General features: G+C 49.6%; 1 long non-coding RNA gene across 1 annotated transcript; it reads right to left on the minus strand.

Annotated features, from left to right (window-relative positions):
* Positions 1-451: 451 nt before the first annotated feature.
* On the minus strand, positions 452-4,958 carry LOC144333661 (uncharacterized). Its single transcript, XR_013402573.1, has 2 exons — positions 4,515-4,958; positions 452-3,466 (listed from the first exon to the last, which is right to left on the minus strand). It is a non-coding gene; the product is annotated as an uncharacterized LOC144333661 (long non-coding RNA).
* Between the last annotated feature and the right edge of the window lie 2,980 nt (positions 4,959-7,938).

Here is a 7,938-nt window from a genome sequence, read left to right on the forward strand (position 1 = left end):
TATCGCTTCAGTGAAGAAATGATGGCAGGTTGAGCCCTCCATTCCTACCTTGACTTCCCCGCTCTGTTGTCACTGCTAGCTCTTTCCTAGCAGTATGAAACATGCTAAGTCTCTCCTATCTTGGGGGATGAGAGAGGATTCCCTCAGATCTACACCCTCCCTAACTACTACCCCGTCTTTTGTCCCCTTCCTGAGCTTTTCCACTTTTCTGCACGGGCTGCCTTTACTTCTTCACCTTTCACTCACTCCTCCACCCAACAAAGTCCGGCTTGTGCCTATATCATCCCAGTGATCTCCTCGAGGGTAAATCAGCAGCATTTAGAGTTGTTGGCTTCACCCTTCTTGAAACACACTCATTCCTTGGCTCGGGTGACAATGCAGTTTTCAGCTTCAATGTTACTTCCTCCAGGAAGTATTCCCTGACACACACATACACACATCTCAGGCCGGATCAGGTCCCACGTGTTTTATTCTCATAATACCCAGGGCTTCTGCTTGATTGCACTTCTAATGAGTGTTTCTGTGTAATTCTACATTTGATGTCTGTTTTCTGGTAGAATGGAAACTCCATTCAGGCAGGGACTATTTCTGATTGGTTACCCTGAACATACTGTGGGAAGAATTCAATATTTTTATTGGACGGATGAGAGGATGAATGGAGGGAGCAACCCTCATTGTTATTCAGAGAGCAACCCTCTCTGAATTTTAGTTTCCTTATGTATAAAATGGAAACAATAAGCCCATTTTCCAAAGGAGATAATGGGTTCAACTCCACAACCTAACGGATGTTGGATTCTATTAAGACACAGTCCCTGATTTCTACCAAGTGCAGAAGCACAAAAAAGCTCTTTCAACACAGCCTGAGAGAGATGGATGAGTTAAGAGGATGGGAGAAGTGGATAGATGAGGATCTGCAGACCAGGAGAAAGCTATAGGTTGAATGTAGACTGGGAGTTATTTGTCCGCATGGACACTAATCAAGATCATGGCTCCCAGGACTTTGGGAGACTAAGGCGGGTGGATTGCCTGAGGTCAAGAGTTCGAGACCAGCCTAGCCAACAAAGTGAAACCCCGTCTCTACTAAAAATACAAAAAATCAGCTGGGCGTGGTGGCAGGCGCCTATAATCCCAGCTACTCTGGAGGCTAAGGCAGGAGAATCACTTGAACCCAGGAGGCAGAGTTTGCAGTAAGCCAAGATCCTGTCACTGCATTCCAGCCTGGGCAACAGAGCAAGACTCAGTCTCAAAGAAGAAAAGAGATCATGGCGGTAGATACGATAAATGTGAAAGGAGCAAAGGATCAGGGACTGATTGGAAAATTCCCTATTGGAGGTGAGAGGAGGAAGTAATCAGAATGGACCAAAATGGATTCCCTAATAACAAAGTCACCCATTGATCCATCCAACAAGCCTTCTCTGGGTACCCACTGAGTACCAGGCACCATGCTGGATGCTGAGCATACGCAGCCCCAATCCCAAGTGGCTTCACTTTCCTGAGGTGCCCAGGGTCGCCACCCCAAATCTACGTGTAGGAAACTTGGGAGGGCCCAGCCAAGCCCAGCCAGAGAAATATGAACTAAATATACATCTGGCTGGGAAGCTCATAACTCGGTTATGTGTCCGTCTCTTAAGGGTGCAGGTCACGCCCTTTCCTTGGCCCTGCTCTGATCCATAGGTTTATTATGGGTGACTTGGATGAAGTTGCAGAGGTCCAGTGCTCAGATTTGTGGATACATAAGCACCAGTTGGGAGGAAGAGCGGAAACAGCCAGAGCCCTTGGGATAATCCTAAAAATGGTGTCCAACAGGAACAAATGGCAAGTACTCTGGCTGTGTTCTAAAACTCCAATATCGCAGCCACCAGGAGAGAAAAGGGAGAGTGGACAGGGACATGGCAGCCATCTCCTGTAAACAGATGCTGGCAGAGGTGCACAGTACACAGCATTGCTTCTGTCTTCAAAGTGTTGTGGTCGCCTAGCACAGAGGCTGGTGCCCAGAGAATGTTGAATGCATGTTCTTGTGATGATTGTACAAATGAGGAAGGTACAGTAAGTTTAGAGCTGAGCATGTGGGTTTCAAGTCTTCTCTGTAACCCATAATGATCAGTCTTCAACAAGTCAGCAACCACCTCTGAACTTCAGTTTCCTCATGTACAAAACGGAAATAATAGGTCCAGGCACGGTAGCTCACACCTGTAATCCCAGCACTTTGGGAGGCCAAGGTGGGCAGATCACTTGAGGTCAGGAGTTCAAGACCAGCCTGGCCAAAATAGTGAAACCCCATCTCTACTACAAATACAAAACACAGCTGGTCATGGTGGCGCTCGCCTGGAGTCCCAGCTATACTCGGGAGTCTGAGGCAGGAGAATTGCTTGAACCCAAGATGCAGAGGCTGCAGTGAGCTGAGATCGCACCACCACACTCCAGCCTGGGCAGCAGAGGAAGATGCCATCTCAAAAGAAAAAAGAAAAAAGGCCAGGCACAGTGACTCACACCTGTAATCCCAGGACTTTGGCTGAGGCAGGGGGACCACCTGAGGTCGGGAGTTTGAAACCAGCCTGGCCAACATGCTGAAACCCCATCTCTACTACAAAGACAAAACATAGCCGGGTACAGTGGCAGGCACCTGTAATCCCAGCTACTCGGGAGGCTGAGGCAAGAGAATCACTTGAACCCAGAGGCAGAGGTTGCAGTGAGCCAAGATCACGCCATTGCACTCCAGCCTGGGTGACAGAGCAAGACTCTGTCTCAAAAAATAAAAAGAAATTAAATTTTTTAAATGGAAATAGTAATGACCATTTTCCAAATGAGATAATGGGTATTCAACTCCACAGCCTACCAGATGTTGGATTATTTAAAGACACAGACCTTGCTTTCAATCAAGTGCAGAAGCACAAAGAAGCTCTTTCAACACAGCCTGACAGAGTTGGAAGAGAAGAGCAATTGCCCTCACCTTGGATGAGTAGGCGATCTTTGGGTGGAGACCCCAGGAACAACACTCCAGGCACAGCAAGCACCAAGAGCAAAGGGCACGGAGGTGGGGGACCACTCGGTGTTCTGAACATTACCTGCAGGCCACATGGCTGTGATGTGAGCACTGAGGAAGGGGAGGAGATGAGGCCACAGGGGCCAGCTGCAGGCTCAGGTTAAGCACGGCCTTGCAGATCATAACAAGGTGTCTGGACTTGGCACAAGTGAATCCAGAGATTTTAAGCATGAGGTTGCCTAACTGCCATGTGAAGGATTGTTGGAGATGTCCAGTCTGGAGCCCACAGAAGCCAGGCAAGAAGCTGTGGCAGTCCGGGTGCAGTGGCTCCCGCCTATAATCCCAGCACTTTGGGAGGCCAAGGCAAGCAGATCACCTGAGGTCGGGAGTTCGAGACCAGCCTGACCAACATGGAGAAACCCCGTCTCTACTAAAAACACAAAATTAGCCGGGCATGGTGGCGCACGCCTGTAATCCCAGCTACTCGGGAGGCTGAGGCAGGAGAATCACTTAAATCACTTAAACCCAGGGCCCAGGGAGGCAGAGGTTGCAGTGAGCTGAGATCTCGCCATTGCACTCCACCTTGAGCAACAAGAGTGAAACTCCATCTCAAAAAAAAAAAAAAAAAAAAAGAAGCTGTAGCAGTGGACCGGGTGAGAAGGGGAAAGGCCATGAAAACAGGCAGTAGCCACCAGCACACTGGTGGTCAGGGAGGTCTGAGGAGGAGGCTGACTTGTGCTCTCACTCTTCTTGCCATCATACTCGCTGGGGCTCGGCATCGACAGAAAGATCTCATGTAGTTGCTGACAAAGACTGGCCTGGGTTTCTGTTCCAAGTCCCCCACTTCTAGCTGTGGGACCCTGGGCAAGATAGGTACCCTTTCTGTAAAAGGAGGCAAAAATGCCTATCACAGGGTTAACAGAGAATTAAGTGCCCAGAAAGTAGATGGCTCATAGTAGTTACTCCGTAAATGTGGTCTAGGATTCCCTTTCCCCTTTTTTCCTGATCAAAAGTCATGCTATCACTCCAGGCATTACATATTTAGAGGTCTTCATTAGTACAACTCTCTGTCCCCCTTCTCTTCACTCAACAAATCCCTCCAGAATGTGAGCTCCACAAGGACAGGGGCCAGGGCTGCCTCATTTTGCCTCATTTGTCACTGCCAGCACCCAGCACAGTGCCTGGCCCCTCACACAGGCACACTTTATCATCCCAGAACTTATGGAGCACTATCCTCCAAGCCAAGAACAAGTGCTGAACAAGACAAAGCACGGCTTTCAGGAAGCTTATGGTTTAGTGGAGGAGACAAAAAAACATAAAAGAGCTCAGATAGTGATAATGCTATAAAGAACAAAGGGTGGCCAGGCATGGTGGCTCATGCCTGTAATCCCAGCACTTTGGGAGGCCAAGGAGAGTGGATCACCTGAGGTCAGGAGTTCGAGACCAGTCTGACCAACATGGAGAAACCCCATCTCTATTAAAAACACAAAATTAGCCCAGCATGGTGGTGCATGCCTGTAATCCCAGCTACTCGGGAGGCTGAGGCAGGAGAATTGCTTGAACCCGGAAGGCGGAGTTTGCGGTGAGCCAAGATCCCACCATTGCACTCCAGCCTGGGCAACAAGACCAAAACTCCGTCTTAAAAAAAAAAAAAGAACAAAGCGTAACCTGTTAGAAAGTAACAAGGGGCCAGGCACGGTGGCTCCCGCCTGTGAGGCCCAGGCAGGCAGATCACCAGGTCAGGAGTTCGAGGCCAGCCTAACCAACAAGGTGAAACCTCTTCTCTACTAAAAGTACAAAAAATTAGCTGGACATAGTGGCACACACCTGTAATCCCAGCTACTCAGGAGGCTGAGGCAGAAGAATCGCTTGCACCCAGGAGGCGGAGGTTGCAGTGAGCCGAAACTGTGCCACTGTACTCCAGCCTGGGCAACAGAGCGAGACTCTGTCTCAAAAAAAAAAAAAAAAAACAAAACAGGAAGGAAAGAAACAAGGGGTCGGGTGCGGTGGCTCACGCCTGTAATCCCAGCACTTTGGGAGACCGAGGCAGGCAGATCAGGAGGTCAGGAGCTCAAGACCAGCCAGGCCAACATGATGAAACCCTGTCCCAACTAAAAATACAAAAATTAGCTAAGTATGGTGGCAGACACCTGTAATCCCAGCTACTTAGGAGGCTGGGGCAGGAGAATTGCTTGAACCCAGGAAGCGGAGGTTGCAGTGAGCCAAGATCACGCCACTGCACACCAGCCTGGGTAACAAAGCAAGACTCCATCTCGGAAAAAAAAAAAAAAAGAAGAAAAAGAAAAGAAAGCAACAAGGGTGGCCATATTTTATAAATGGGTGAGCAGGGAAGGTGACATTGGAGCCGCTTGTTCCAAGCACAGGGAACACCTAACATGAAAGCTCTGCAGCAGGGCCCAGCTTGAAATGATCAAGGAATCAAGGCTGGTCCCGATGGCTCACATCTGTAATCCCAGCACTTTGGGAGGCCAAGGTGGACAGATCAAGAGGTCAGGAGTTCGAGACCGGCCTGGCCAACATAGTGAAACCCCGTCTCTCCTAAAAATACAAAAATTAACTGAGCATAGTGGCGGGTACCTGTAGTCCCGGCTACTCACGATGCTGAGGCAGGAGAATCACTTGAACCTGGAAGGCAGAGGTTGCAGTCAGCCAAGATCGTGCCACTGCACTCCAGCCTGGGCGACAGAGCGAGACTGTCTCAAAAAAAAAAAAAACCCAAAACACATAAACAAAAAACAAAAAGAAACCAAAAGGTACTCGTGTGGCTGCACAGTGGAGGAGGGGAAGAGACACACAAGATGAGGCTGGAGAGGTAGGTGGAAACGGCACATCACACAGAGCCTTGGAAGACACAAGGAAGAGACTGAATTTTTATTCTAGGAGGAACGGGAAACCATTGGAAGGTCTTAAGCAGAGAAATGATGCACTCTGATTAATAGTTTTATGTTTTATTTATTTGTTTTAGATGGAGTTTCACTCTTGTTGCCCAGGCTGGAGTGCAATGGTGAGATCTCAGCTCACTGCAACCTCTGCCTCCCGGGTAGAAGTGATTCTCCTGTCTCAGCATCCCAAGTAGCTCGGATTACAGGCATTCACCACCACACCTGGCTCTTTTTTTTTTTTTTTTTTTTTTTTTTTTTTTTTTTTAGTAGAGACAGGGTTTCACCATGTTAGTCAGGCTGGTCGTGAACTCCTGACGTCAGGTGACCCACCCGCTTCGGCCTCCCAAAATGCTGGGATTACAGGTGTGCACCACAGCACCAGGCCGTATTTAAAAAAAATTTTTTTGAGACAGAGTCTCACTCTGTTGTTGCCCAGGCTGGAGTTCAGCGGAGCGATTTCACCTCACTACAACCTCTGTCTCCTGGGTTCACGCAATTCCCCTGCTTCAGCCTCCCAAGTAGCTGGGATTACAGGCACGTGCCACCACGCCTGGCTAATTTTTGTATTTTTAGCAGAGACAGGGTTTCATCATGTTGGGTAGGCTGGTCTCAAACTCCTAACCTCAAATGATCTGCCCACCTCAGCCTCCCAAAGTGTTGGGAGTATAGGCATTAGCCACCACGCCCGGCCTATTTTATTTATTTATTTTTACCAAGACTGAGTCTCACTCTGTTACCCAGGCTGGAGTGCAGTGGCGCGATCTCGGCTCACTGCAACCTCTGCCTCCTGGGTTCAAGCAATTCTCCTGCCTCAGCCTCCTGAGTAGCTGGGACTACAGGTGCACGCTACCATGCCTGGCAAATTTTTTTTGTATTTTTAGTAGAGCCAGGGTTTCGCCATGTTGGCCAGGCTAGTCTCGAGCTCCTGACCTCAGTGATCCACCCGCCTCGGCCTCTCAAACTGCTGGGATTACAGGTGCGAGCCACCGCGCCTGGCCTGATTTATACTTTTAAAAGATCATTCCAGCTACTGTGTGGAGAATGGATTAGAGGGCAGCCAGGGCTGAAAGAGGGGAGCCCAGAAGGGAAGTCACTGGAGCATCCAGATGAGGGAGGTGGCTCGGACTAGAGCGTGGTCGTGGAGATGAAACACAGTGGCCACGTCTAGCCTCAGTGACCACTTCCCCTCCCCTCGGCAGCATTTGGCCCCTTGTCCATCCTGTCCCCAAGCCCTAATCACAGGAGGAATAGATATGTTTGTGTCAATGTCCACATCCCCAGAAGGCCAGGTTTGACTCAAGTCAGCTGAGGTCTGGACATGGCCATGCTGAGGCTCCAAGGGCTGAATCAATGAACCAGTGAAGGCGCCTCCACTCTGCAGCCTCATGTCTGAAAGCACGAGGATATTGGCAACTGAAAGAGAGAAATGGGGCAGGAAGAGGAAGCTGGGGCAGATGGTAGTGGTTTTATGAAAGAAGCAAAATTACGGCAGTGGTTACAAGAAATCAGGGCAAAGCGCGGCATCTACCTAGTTGTCCCAATCCAGGTGTCCCCATATAGGTTGGATCCTCACATCTGCCCTGAAAATGGCCCCACAGAGGCAGGGATGGCACTGGGAGAGAGTGCAGGCGCCAATGGGTATGGCAACCTGGAGGGCAAAGGCCTTCTGGAGGAATAGGAAAACCAGGGTGGAGAAGGAAGTCTTGCGAAGGCAACTCTTCTAGAAAGAATTTGAAATACAGGTAGAAGCCGTGCATCTGCCCTACCTAGAGGGCTCAGGCTCTGAAACATCTCCAGCCAGCAGTAGAATTAGGGCTGGGGCCAGGGAAGAGCAAAGCAACTGGGCTAATGGGGTTAAGAAACTCCTAGGGTCAGCCGGGTGTGGTAGTCCACACCTGTAATCCCAGCACTTTGGGAGGCCGAAGCGGGCGGATCACCTGAGGTCGGGAGTTTGAGACCAGCCTGGCCAACACGGAGAAACCCTGTCTCTACTAAAAATAAAAAATTAGCCGGGCATGGTGGTGCATGCCTGTAATCCCAGCTACTCAGGAG

Source organism: Macaca mulatta, chromosome 1 (assembly GCF_049350105.2).
Source record: "Macaca mulatta isolate MMU2019108-1 chromosome 1, T2T-MMU8v2.0, whole genome shotgun sequence".
NCBI lineage: Eukaryota > Metazoa > Chordata > Mammalia > Primates > Cercopithecidae > Macaca > Macaca mulatta.